At 39.3% G+C, this 14,375-nt stretch overlaps 1 non-coding gene across 1 annotated transcript; it reads left to right on the forward strand.

Moving 5' to 3' along the window:
* Positions 1 to 11,716: 11,716 nt before the first annotated feature.
* LOC140486555 (U1 spliceosomal RNA) lies at positions 11,717 to 11,883 on the forward strand. The gene has a single exon (XR_011962630.1). It is a non-coding gene; the product is annotated as a U1 spliceosomal RNA (small nuclear RNA).
* The last annotated feature ends 2,492 nt before the right edge of the window (positions 11,884 to 14,375 follow it).

Below are 14,375 nucleotides of genomic sequence, written 5' to 3' on the forward strand. Positions count from 1 at the left end.
CTGCTAGGGGCTCCACGATTTCTTCCCTAACTTCCCACAATGTTCTGGGATACAGTTGATCAGGTCCTGGAAATGTATTCACCTTTATTTTCTAAGCACCTCCAGCACATCCTCTTCTGTATTGTGAACAGTTTACAACACATCAATATTTATTTCCTTGAATTCTTTAGCCTTCATTTTGTTCTCCACAGTAGATAATGTCACAAAATGTTCATTTTGTATCTCTCCCATTATTGTTGGAATCTTGGTGAACTTCTGCAGTGCATCTTGTAGATGATGCAAACTGATGCTCCTGAGCACTGGAGGTGGAGATTGTGAATATTTGTGGACGTGGTGCCATATTCTTTCAGTCTGAAATTTTCTGTACCTGATGAATTAGCAATTGTTGCTTCCAGTGTACACCGAATCACCACACTGCAAGGTTAGCTATTTCAAATTGATTGTCGACATAATTCTAAGCATATTTAGGATTAATTACCATTTTTGTCCAATTGTAGAATTATCTAATGTTGAAGACTGTCTTTTGAGTTTTGCAAGTATGAGCTCATGGCTTATAAACAGCTGAAGTAATATAGTGTTTGATATAATCTTCCAGTCTTTGGGGTATACCCCCTTTATACATATCATCACACCAGCACAGAAATCTATACACAAGAAACCTATTTGTATGGTAAGCAGAACATCCTTTTGTCTTGGAGACTGCTACTGGCTGGTAGCGGTGTGAAACAGCTAGTTTCACCCATTGCTCAAATGTTTGAGGATCTGATGTAGACTGGACACTTTTCAGAACTAAAAGTGATCCTGTTGGCCTATTTATGAGTTTGTGCAATACACAGAGAGAAGTGACCTGATCAGAGTTGCCATTATCCTGCAGACAGACAGAGCATGGATCCACACTATGTATGTTTCAAGTCAACAAAATAGGTGACAGACATTCTCTGGTTCATTTCTCAGGGCAATGCCTTGGCCAATTTCAGTCAACTTGTTTGCTTTAAATTTGAACTTAACCAAGCAGCACTTTCTTTTCATACCATATAAAGATGTTTCTTCCCCTTTCTTTTTCTTGAAAATTGTCCAGATGAGTGTATGACAAAATGTTTTGACAAAGCATGCTTTTTTCTTCCAGCAATACTCTAGCTTTGTATGAACAAACTGCTCTACACCCTTGTTAGAAAGATTGAGTGGCATGCTAACAGGAAATCCTTCTTCATGGTCAATAAATCATGGCAGTGTTTTTGAATTTTTTAGTCAGGAGAAGTCAAGTCACAATGAATAATCGATGATTGTTGCATTGCTGATATTTGCCACTAGAGGTCAATGTAACCATGCAGGAGAGGCTACTGCATTCATTATGTCAATGTTTTCATACATCGTGAAACTAAATGAACTATTAACACAGTTGACCCATATTGGTGCTTTTGTGTCATATGAGTCTCTGTCTATCTATGATTGTTAAACACTGATTTGAAGTAGCTGTTTCATAGATGCTTTTAGAAATTTTGAACTATTTGTAGGTGAAAAATTCTGGAAATATCCAGCAAGTTGGCAATACCCTTGGATCTTGCATCCCATAATGATGCAAGATCGCAGTCATAAAATTTTAACTCAATTTCTGTCTGCACAGATTCTGCTGAGCATTTCTGGAATTGTCCATTGTATTTCAAGCTGCCAGCATCTGCAGGTACTCTGCCTTCGTATTCAAGTCTTCGTTAGTCGGTGCCTCTCTCCTTCTTTGAATTTTATAAGGGCAGCTAACAACTCTTCAACATTGGTTACACCCATGGTTTCTAGAATGTCATATAAAGCCTGGGATTTCCATTATATGTTTAAGTTAACTCATTTCATTGTGAGGAAAGGAAAATTTAAGTACAGTATTTCTCTTTCTACTGGAATGCAGAAAGCCAATTCATGAAATAGGCAAACCTGGATGTGAAATCAAATTCCCTTTTCCTACAAACAGGCTGGCACAAACTCCCTGGGAAATGATTATAGATGATAACTAGTTGAAGCTCGAGTTAACGAGAATGAGCAGTAGGAATATCTGCTACACTCAGCAGAAGCAGAGCATTTCAGCCTCATGTTCAGAGAACCTACACTTGGCTGTTAAGAAAGCATTAAGGAAAAGTAATCTTCATTTGACATTCCCAGTCAAAACAAGGTAACTGAGATGTTGTACCTAATGAAAGATGAAACACAGACATTGCCACCTTCACAAGATGTGAATGTTTAAAAAGCTGAGATTGTCAACTCTCTATAATTGCTTTGGAGTCTCCAAGAATTAAATATCCCACTGCCATGAGTGAACCAGAAACTAAATCGGAGAGACATTTATAATAATGTTTGTTGGCTTCAAGCATTTTTCTTTATTAGTTGTAGGAATATTTGTGGTGGTGGAGTGAAGGCTGTTTGAGTAGTGCAGTGAGAAGTGGAAAGTGTTTGTTGAGGTCTCCAATAATGTGTCCAACTACAACTGGTCACCCAAACAAAAAGAAAAGACTTCATGGGCTTCTTTAATTCTTGCCATTCTGAGGAGTGTCTACAGCATTGAGATAGGCCTACCAGAAGAAAGCAGCTAGGAAGCAGGGGTTAATGTAGGACGCTCACAAGTAAAGGACAACTTCATGACAGAAGTGAAGCTACCCTAATGTAAAGAATGGGAATTTGTACCTAGTCTGGTTTTCTGAGCATAATAGGCTCAGAGACAAATAAACAATTATTGCAATTTGGTAAACCCGTCTACCACAACTTACATTTTTATGACACATTTATGTTTTCAACAGAAACATTGTAGACTGAAGGACCTGTTCCTGTGCTGTACTGTTCTATGTTCTAAAATACTTTTGCAACAACACTACGCTGCTTCAACACCCTGCCAGTAGTATAAAGAATCTTTCATGCTTGCCCTATGTCAGTAATGACACTGCACTGTAATTTGGAACAAGATCCAGATCTCTCCAATAGGCACTTCTTTCAAAAGAAAACAGAGGCACCAGGAGTTTCAGATCTTTTTGTTTTATATATCAGAAACCTGTGCATGATGGCCTGCAATTTCCACATCAGTTTCACCCAAAGGTCTAAATCATCTCCCAATCTAAAGGAACGATCCTTGAACCTAATCAGCTTCAGAAAATTAAAACCAATGCAGCCATTATCTCATTACTCCTTTTAAGACGGTGGATGAAAGCCATCAGGACCTGGGGATTTGTCAACTCACAGTTCCAACAAGTTACTCAGTATTACTTCCATGGTAATCATAATTTTCTTGAGTTTCTCCCTCCCTTTCAACTCCTGTTTACAACTATTTCCAGGATTCTAATTACATCCTCTCTAGTGAAACCCATTGCAAAATATTTGTTCAGTAGTCTACCATCTCTTTATCATCTGTTACTGATTCCCCAGGTACATTTTTCAAAAGGCAAAAGTGAGGACTGCAGTTGCTGGAGATTAGAGTTAAATTAGAGTGATGCTGGAAATGCACAGCAGGTCAGGCAGTATCCGAGGAGCAGGAACATCGACGTTTCGGGCAGGAGCCCTTCATCAGAAATTTTTGATGAAGGGCTCCTGCCTGAAACATCGATGTTCCTGCTCCTCGGATGCTGCCTGACCTGTTGTGCATTTCCAGCCCCATTCTAATCTTGACATTTTTCTTAAGACCAATACTTACTTTGTTAACTCATTTTTAAATACCAAAAAAAACCTTTCGTATCTGTTTTTATATTTTTTGGATAACCTTCTCTCCTAATCCAAATGTTCCCACCTTTTATTAATCTTTCAGTAATTCTTTGCTGCCTTTTATGGTTGATCCAGTTCGGTTTCTGGTCAATGGTAACCCCAAGTTGGTGATAGTGGGGTACATAACAATGGTAATGCTGTTGGATGTTAATGTGTAATGGTTAGCTTCTATCTTGTTGGAGATGGTCACTGCTTGGCACTGGGTCAAATGTTACTCACCATTTAGAAACCTATGCCTGGAAGTTGTGCAGGTTTTGTTACATTTGGACTTGGACTGATTCAGCATCTGAGGGATCACGAATTGTGCTGAACATTGTGCAGTCACCAGCTGACTTCTAAACTCAGGGAGGGAAAAGAGTTGGGGCAGATGTGAGTATATTGCACTTAACTCATGCCAGGCATATTCTGGAGATGCTGAGTATCAGGAAGGGCAAGTGTTCACCGACAGAAATGCAGAAGGATCTAGATAATTTTAATGAACCTTGAGGGGGTTTGAATACCTCTACTGTACCTCATGGTTATAGTTCTGAAAGGGTAAATGTTGGAGATTGTGTTTGGCTCCTGAGACAGTGTTTCGCAAAGCCACACAACCTTTTAAGAAAACAAATTCCTTTCATCACTGTTCCAAAAAGACTACCCCTAATTTTTAAACCCGGTTCCAGGCTTACCCATGAAAGGAAACATTTCTTCCACATCCACTTTGTCAACAGCATTCAAAGTTTCATTTGCTTTAATAAAGATACCCCTCGTTCTCAAACTCCAGTGGAAACAAGTTCAGTCTGTCCAAACATGTGTGGTAACACAACCCATTTATTCTAAGTAACAATCTAGTAGACCTTCTCTGAACAGCCTCCATGTATTTACGTTCTTCCACAAATAAGGAAACTAAAACTATCGATAGCATTTAGGACGTGTTCTCATCCTGTATAACTTAAACGTAGCATCCTTAATTTTATGTCGACAGTGTGGTGCTGGAAAAACACAGCAGGTCAGGCAGCATTCGAGGGGCAGGGGAATTGACATTTCAGGAATTGGCTGATGAAGGGCTTATGCCCAAAACGTCGATTCTCCTGCTCCTCGGATGCTGCCTGACCTCTGTGCTTTTCCAGCACCACACTCTCGACTCTGATCTCCAGCATCTGCAGTCGTCACTATCTCCATCCTTACTTTTATGTTCAATTCCTTTCTATCAAAGAATAGTATTTTATTAGTCCTTTTCTTTTCATATCCAGATCACCAAATTACCCCAGTTACCTTTTGGTTTCTTTTTCTTCCACCATCAAGTCTATTTCTAATTAGAAGACCAAGTTACATGTAAAGACCATCAGAGGCAGTGCAACACCCATTCCCCTTCATAAATGCTTATGCTTTAGATGATCCTCTATCTCAATCACAATCTACAGTGATTGGTAGATACAGATATGTCAATGTGAATCCAGAGTTGTGTTGGGTGTTTCCATTTCAAATCCAGCTGCTTTGATCAGATAATTTTACATTTTGCTTATGGGGAATTTCTTTGCCAGAAATCAATAATCCTGGTGTTAATTTGTCTGTAAATTGTATGTGACAGTTTACTGTGAATTTAGTAAACAAACTAAACATGATGGGATAGGCTGATCCACTGCTGTGTTGACGAGATCTGTTGTCACTTCATACATGTGTCGAAACAATCCACATGATTGTTGCTGTTTTTGCGATTTCCTGAAGGGGGTGCTGTTATTCATTTCATCGATTAAGGATTGCTCTGGAATCAAACTCCACAATCAGCATCTTCTGAAATACCCGTTGTATGATGTACAGTGTCTGTAAGAATTTTTAAATGAGCTAGAAAAAAGAATATTTTTAAGAGTGAAACATGCCCAGCTTCCACTCGAGTGGCAATGGGTATAAAGGAATGCCTGAGCCAAATCTTGTCTGGTTTTAAGCTTAACTTTGGAAATGCTGAAAAGTAACATCACTCTACTCTTTGAGGGTTAGTGAAGAGAACTTAACTTTACAGGAACACTTTTCTAGAAAGGAAATAGATCATAAGGTGTACTTTTAACATTACAATATGATTGTGTCAGTGTTTAGTTTTAGTTTAAGTAATTTAGAAGAGCTACGTTCAGATTTTGAACAGAAAATGCTCCTGTGTAATTGATATCATCTTTCTTGATCCATAGATACTGAACCCCACTGAAATTCTTGTAATATAGGGTCGAATTTTTCCAGCCCTGTGGGGGTGAGGTTGGAAGTCAAGGGAGTTGCGTTCCTGTCTTCAACAACAACAGCAACAGTGATAACAACTACTTCTATTTATATAGCACTATTAACATAATAATATTCTTGTGGTGCTTGATAGGCAAATTGGAAAACAAAATATGATACCAAGCCATATAAGGAGATATTCAGTTGGAAGCTTAGCCAATGAGGTGGACATAGAGAGATAGAGCAGTTAGGGAGGCTGAGGAAAAATGCAGTGGAAGGCATGGCCATGGTAACCCAAACTTCACACATACAGCCACCCAAGGCTGGAATCAAACCTGGGTCCCTGGCTTTGTTGGACAGCAATGTTAACACTTGAGTTATCACGTAGCCAAAGCTCAGTGTGTTTGTGTGTGTGTGTGTTTGTGTGTATTGATCAATGGTTACTGGTCCAGCTTACAAATTTCATGATTTGCGGTTGACAGAGCAGAATCAGAGCAGTACTGATGCTTCCTGTTCTGTAGAATTGTTTGATCATGGTTCTGTTCATTTTGGTTCATTTCTGTGTTTCATTGTTTTCTTGCTTTCACAACAGTAGTTCAGATGGATGTTTTGAAGTAGCATAAACTACAAGGGCTGGACAACCGGAAATGATTTTCATGGATTTGACTTCCTTTTCATGCGCAAAAATATGGACACAAAAGCGATGTTTCTCCATTATACAGCAAGGATTTGATGCAGCTTCCAATCAATGTGAAAGCTCCCTTATCTTTGTCTAGAATCAAACCTCAGTTAATCTGCTTCAGACATGCAGCTCTGTGGAATCTATAATATGACAAGCTCTTCGTCACTCACTGTATGTTTGTTTAAGCTAATGGGACATCAGCTATCTGCACAAATTCAGCTGTGCTGCAGTGGAACACTACAGTTGACTCCCAGCTTAATATGGAATCATCGGAAAGGCATCCATTAACATGCTGAATTGATTGCTCCGCATCTACCTTTCTTGAACTGCTGGTTTCAGTGGGCTCAACATCTGGCTTTGATGAGCTTTGTTGCCTGTCCTTTGTAGCTCTTCCTTGTTGCTGACAATTCCTAGCAGTAGGCAGTCCTTTAGAAACAAAACTACCCTGACTGAATGGATCTCAGTGCTTAGGGTTGTGGTTGGGACAGATCTGTCATTGTAACTACTGGTCTTCTAACTCTCTGTGTTCCTTCACCCAGAGGCAGACAAAAAAAAGACTTTTATAATGCATTTCATGGTCACCTTAAGTTTCAAAGCACTTTATAAGCCAACTGAAGTGCAAAGTAAAGCTAGAGTCACAGTCATCCCAGAGGGCAACTCTCTCACTAGAGAATGATGACTACTGGTGAGTTTAACCTGAGGGTCACCGTGCCTCAGGTGAAGTGGTGAGGTTGAGAAGGTAGAACCTTTGTAAAGGCCTCAGTTAGTGTAGGAATTGAACCTATATTGTTAGTGTCACTTTGCATCGCAAACCGACTCAGTGAGCTAACCAACCCCCTCTTGCTGTGTACTCACAGCCTCAACATAGGAAACACAATATTGTCCCTCAAATGACAATATCATTTAATAAGAAAAAGCAAAATAAAGCTGAAAAAACTCAGTAGTAAGCATCTGTAGAGGGAAATTTTATTAGTGAGCAGAAATGTCTGGCTTTGAGGATTGATGAGGTGAAAAGGAAGTGCAGCATCTTCAGTTCTTTGTTTTTTTTTGTCCAATTCCATGCAATCTCATGTCACTATGGTATAGCCCTTTGGCACATGCTATGCTGTGAGTAAAGGTATAGTTAACTTTTTACTCCACCCATGATGTTAACTGCAATTTGAATTACATAGCACTTTTAACTTAGTGAATGCACTTCACAGGAATAAATAACAAACTAAATTGCAAAAGGAGGAGTTAGGACAGATAAATAAAAGTTGAAACGGTTTGTTTAAAGAAGGTTTTTATATCAGTGCAGGGTCAAGGGAGAGATGTAACATGTTTATTGTAAAGATACCGAAAGGCACATCTGCTAATGGTAGACTGATTAAACTCTGAGATGTGTAAAAGACTAGAATTGGAGGAGAACAAGGAACTTTGCAGATTGTTGAACCGAAAGGGCATTAGAGAATTTGAAAAGGGTGTGGATATAAAAGCATTTTAAAGTAAGGATGAGAGTTCTAATATCGAAGACCATGTCAGCCAACAAGCAGTGGTAAGTGAAGGGAACTTAGAATATTGGCAGCAGAGCTTTGGATTAGCTCAGGTTTACAGAGAGTGCAGCAGTGACAGGGTGACTACCAGTAGATTCTAAGGTAACGTGCTGCTTATTCTCATCAGAGGAAGTAAAATACGCCACAATACTGTTTTAAAGAAGAGCAGGGAAATTCTCCCTGGTGTTCTGGCCAATATTTATCCCTCAATCAGCATCACAAATACAGATTGCATGGTTATTATCTTGTCATGATTTGTAGAAGCTTGCTATAGATAATGTGTTTTCTATGCTACGAAAATTACTACTGTTCAAACCTACCTAATTGATGCAAAGTACTTCAGGATGTTTGCATTTATGAAAGTCGCTATATAAATGCAAGTGTCTTTTTTCCCCCAGTGGCCCTTAGTACCTCAGTAGTAAGGAAGGCGAAAATTCATTAATGCACTGTTAGCCCTGTTGGAAAAATATGTACATTGGGTCAACATAAGATTTGATTTCAGTGTCCTCCACAGACAAATAGTCTCAGAATACTGGGCTTTGAATAGAAAAAAAATCATTGCACAAAGTATGAGAAGAGTGCCATTATGTTTGAAAAGGGAAAAGGCAGAACAGGTGAGAGGAGGCAAATAGTTTCCTTTCTGCATTAAATTACACTTCAGCTTGTTTGTTGTTGCTGGAAACAGGGGTTGATGTTATTTGCCCACACTGGAAGGGAGGGACGGCAGGTAAAATAGGTCAAGAAGCTTTCCCATAATTTCCACGAGCTCACCTGCACAATACAGTTGGATCACATGGTCACCATATGCAAACAAATAATCATAAGTCAATTAAGGTTGATACATGCTTAATTGATCCTGGAAGTACACTGCACATGGTTGTTGTGAGCAGCTAACTGGGAATCTAAAGCTTTTTTTAAAAAGTGTTTTTGAACAGTGAGGTGGGGATAATATAATCAAAAGGTGCCCCTCGCTCATCAGGAACAATGTACATAATCGAGTAAACCCCTTCCTTCCTCCCTTACCTGCACTGCAAAATGCAGCCTCACATCTTCCAATCCCACTCTGACAAATTCCAATCGTTCCACACTGGTCTACTTTGGTCCAGAATCCATTGGATGCCTTCCTCACGAATCTGTCTGTAGTCCTGACAATGACCTCTCACAAACTCTGCTACTGCTAAGACTGCAAAAGCTGCTGGAAATCACATTACTATCTGTGTAACACCAAGCACAGAGCAATATCATTGCAAGGTGGGCATGATTTCATATAGTCAGTTTCTGTTTGACCTTTTAGTCAGGGGATTGAGCAGTCTGCCCCTCCATTGAATACAGCTCTGCAATTTATCTAGCTCTCAGGCCTGACAATATGTGAGCAGATATTCCAACTTTTGTTTCGAGATATGATCTAGCAGTTAAGGAATTCTGACACAATCAAACTCCATGTCGTAATAACCATTTGTCTTTCACAAAGTTCTTTGTCTGAGCAGAAATGTATCTATTTGAAACTTTCAATGTCACATTGATGAATTTTATTGTCATATGGCAAAGAGTATTACTTGATAACAATTTGATACTGATCCAGATTAGGAATCATTGGCCTGTGGCCTAGTCAAACACTTAGATTTTGAGGAACATCTTATAGGAAGAGAGGAGGAGGAAAATGCAGGGCATTAGACCAATGCATCTGAAGGTGTGGTTATGAGTGATGGGGAAATTAAAAGTGGTGATATAGAAATGCACAGAACTGAAGGAGTGTAGAGACCTCAGAGAGTAATGTGATTTGCCCAGACAACAAGGGATGAGAATATGATGGAATTTGTAATCAAGGATGAAAATGTTAAAATTGAGTCAGTACGGATCAAATGTTTTATTGCAATACTTTGTTCAATTTATTTATCAAGATGTTATTGCAAAACCATTCCGTTGTTTTATTAAAATAGGAGCATCTTTTTGACTTTAGCATAGCTAGTTTACAGCTTTGAATGGTGAGAGGAATAGTTTGCAATGTGGATGCATGATCCCCATTATTTTCTACCAATTACTCAGCGAAGCTTAGTTCCACATGTGCGTTTTCATACAATTTTTTCTGAGGCAACATTTCATTTTCCAGGTCATAGAAAGTGTAGTTAGATAAATCAAGCCTTTGACAAGGTACATTTGAGAACTGCTCTCTTGTGTTATATCCAGGAGCTGTCGAGGTAAATGGTCACCCTCCTCAGAAAACACAAAGATCGGGCATTGATATATAGGCAGTGGGCTACTGGCTGTAATTTCAATGCAGCAGTTCCTCAGGGAAACATACTTCACTTCATAATCCTACTCTGCTGCTTATTGTCATCAAAGATCTGCTGGATAGCATCAAACATGAACTTCTTCCCTTTACTAATGTCACCATCCTCTACAAATAGTTAACTGTTACCCTGACTCACTATAGCAGATTTAGATGAACTTGTAATATTGGACAGATAAACGATGTGTTAGCTTGAGCACTGAGACCAAGTCAATAAATGAGAAAGATATATAGTGGAGTTGCCCACCCATCTATATCCTTAAGGAATACAAACTCAGGGCCAACTGGATGCGTAGGATAGTTGTAAAAAGTGCTAGAAAGTGGGAATTATCAAGAATGCTTAACCTTATTTACAGACTTTACTGAAACTACTAATGTTAATACAATTCAATAATATGCAGGTGAAAAACACTTCTCTTCTTTGACTTTAGATAGCTCCTAGTGAGTGAGAGCAGTGACTTTTTAAATCTTGCTGTTCTTTCCCGGAAGTGGATAAGTTTGCTAATGTTTGCATGAAATTCAATGCCATTCACGACTCCTCAAATACTGAAGCAGCCCATGTCCAAACACCAAGACCTGGACAATATCCAGTCTTGGGCTGAAAAATGGCAAGTAATATTCACGCCGCAGAAATGACAGACAGGGACCATCTCCAATAAGATAAAATCTAACCATTATCCCTTGATGTTCAATGGTGTTACAATCACTGAATTCTCCATCAACATCTTGGGGTCACCATTGACCAGAAACTGAACTGGGCTAGCCATATAAATACAGTGGCTACAAGAGCAAGCCAGAAACTAGCAATCCTGCAGTAGTAACTCTAACTCCCCAAAGACTATTCACCATATATAAGGCATAAGTCACAATGGAATGTTCTCCATATACTTGGATGAGCACACCTCCAACAACACTCAACCAGCTTGACACCATCCTGGACAAAGAGGCCCACTAGATTGGCACATCCACAACCATCCATTCCCTCCACCACTGCCACTCAGTAGCATCAGAGTGCATGGTCTACAGGATTCAATTAGGGTTCTTTGTTTCTTCCTCAATGTGCAGGGCTATGGTACAAGAGATTGGCGCTAAGTTTAGCTGCTCAGAAAGCCAGTGCAGACATGATGGGATGACTAGCCTCTTTCTGTGTCTTAACAGATCTGAAATTCTGACCCTCTCCACTGAATGGTATCTACCTGTAAATTTCAAAAACAATTAGGTTAAAAACTAAACTCTGAACAAAGGATTTTAGTGCCTTTATTCAAAAATAAATTCTCTCATATTATTCATCCTGTACTTACCTGGCAAGGGAGAAACCATGATCATGAAAGTGGCTCTCCTAGGGTGAGGATATCCCATTGTACTTTGGGTGTGCTGACAGCTGCAATGTCCCTAAACATGGGATACAGTACTCACATCCAAAATTCGTGGTACTGGAGAACTGTGCTCATGGCCTCCTTTGAACTTTTTTTTTAAGAGTAGGCAATGGCTTATTAGAATTATGACTGCACTGTTAATCCACTGACCTAGGTAATATTCTGGGAATCTGGGTTCAAATCCTACTATACCAGATCGTGAAATCCAAATTCAATAAAAAACTGGATTTAGGAGTCTAATAATGATCATGAATTGGTTGTTAGAAAAACCCAGCTGGTTCACTAATGTCATTTAGGGAGGGAAATTAGTATCCTTTCGGCCCTCTTATGGAGCATTGGTAGTGTCCTTACCTTTAGTTGTGAGGCCCAGGTTCAAATTCGATCTGCTGCAGATGTGTGTAATAACATCTCTGAATAAGTTAATTCGAAAGATAGGTTAAATTAAAAAAAATCCAAAACTAGCAACATTAAAGTATTAAAATGCCACACAAGGTGTGAATGAAATGCTGCTGAGAATTGTGCAGTGCATGGTCATTTCTGCCTAAGGATCAGAAATCAATACTGCTAAGCAGCCAATGCCAGTCAATTTGATCTGTATGATCTTTTTAATGATACAGCTAGCCAAAATTGTTCAGCTAGAAAGTAAAAAGGTAGAATCCAACAATACTTAGCCAGGTACGGCATGGCTTGATTGAATATAGAGTTTTTTTTTGCTGATCACAGACCAACCTGAAAGCATCAACGCCATCACTCCTTCATCTCTGGAGACTTTCAATCATTGCTCTATCCTCCCACTTACTCTCCCCATGACCTCCTGGAGAAATATTAACAACTAGGGATGATTTTAGGGCTGCAGAATTTTGTCGATGCAAAATAAATTCTGACTGCTTCACCATATTTTACTTGAGATCCTTCACTGAGAAGCTGCAGCAACTGTCGGTGAGAAAGGAAACCATTGTTTCCTGTGTCTGAACCAGTTCAACCCAGAGTTCAGAGCCGACAAAGTCTATATTCCAGCATTCGACCATTTGGTCCTTCAGAACAAATGAACTGCCAGTTCTTGTTTTCCAGACTTACTTAAGTTCAATCATATTTCTCTGTTTTTATTCAATGGAAAAATTGTGTCTCACATAGTCTGACTGGGATCTTTCAAAATCTCCTACCTGTTAGAAAATATCCTTCTTGGCATCACTGACTGAGCCTTTTTTGAGACCTATCATTCCAGCAGAGGAGGACACCAGAGTAATATGCTGTTGACTTCAGCCATGGGATCAACCACTCCCGAATTAGGGCATCAGCAGGTTTCATCTTGATCGTTCTGTGGTAGTGATCATTCAGCTGTCAGTTATTTTAAGACTCAACCCTACTTGGACTCAGTTTGGATTAGCTGACACTGGTGACTGCAAAGAAGAAATATGTGTCTGTCATATCTGTTAGAGAACTGGCATAAGGACTGACCCTAAACTCTGATGTTTCCCCCCCCCCCTCCCCCCTCCACCCCCCAATCCTCATCAACTCTACTATGCAACAAGGAGAATATGATACAAATGCAGTCCTGGGGAGCAGCCAAAGGAATCTCCTTGGGCTGATCAATTCACCAAAAGCATCAGACATAAGAACTACTGACAGATGCTTGTGAAATCAACAAACGCCTGGTCAACATCAAACTTCCACCCATAACTCTACCATTCTATCTCCCCCCACACCCCCGAAACAGTTACACCTCCATTTATTAATCTCCCATTTCTCTGCTGGAACTGTGGAGATGTACTTCCACAGGAGCACTAATGCTTAGACACTCACCCTTGCCCCCAGAGAGCTAGGATAAATCAATAGTATTTCAGGAATCACTGATGTGAAAATAATTTATTTTTCTATGACTGATGGTTGCCAGAATGCCTCTGATTCAGATTACTGACTACATTCCTGACATTACTTGAAACAAGATTCTAAAGCTAACTAAAGTGATGGTATGCAAAAATTTAAAATCATATATCTTTAAAAATGATTGAACTGGTGAAACTCTTAATTTTCTTACATATTTTAACGCAGTTGCCTTTTCCAATTTATGTAAAATTCAGTGATTTGTTGAAGCTGCATTAATAATATCTTCATGGCCACTTGATACCCCTTTTTACACAGGAAAGAGGAATGCCCCATGTGTTCCTTGATAGTTTCCAGGATATCTGATGTACGGACTGGAAAAGCCATTAATTGTGTCATAGATTTATCTCCTTTGTCATAATTCTGTTAAATGGCTGATTTTTGCCGTAATCTGTGAGTTTACTGGAATTTACTAGTAGCATACTACACAAAACTGAATAAAGTGACCAATAAAACTAACCAATCACAATCTCCAACTCTAAGAATTAGCTTTATGTTATCAATGACATTAATTAACATGGGAGGATACAATAAATAAAATAAACCTGCAGATTATTCAACCATCCAGGTAGTCTTTCACCCTCAAATTGCAACAATTAGCTGCAAATGATTTGCAGATAATGAGGCTGAATTTGGTTGCTTTCAATGGCATGGTAATAACTAAAAAGAAGGGATTTGTAGCCTTGCTGCCC

The sequence above is a fragment of the Chiloscyllium punctatum genome, chromosome 15 (assembly GCF_047496795.1).
Source record: "Chiloscyllium punctatum isolate Juve2018m chromosome 15, sChiPun1.3, whole genome shotgun sequence".
NCBI classification, from domain to species: Eukaryota; Metazoa; Chordata; class Chondrichthyes; order Orectolobiformes; family Hemiscylliidae; genus Chiloscyllium; species Chiloscyllium punctatum.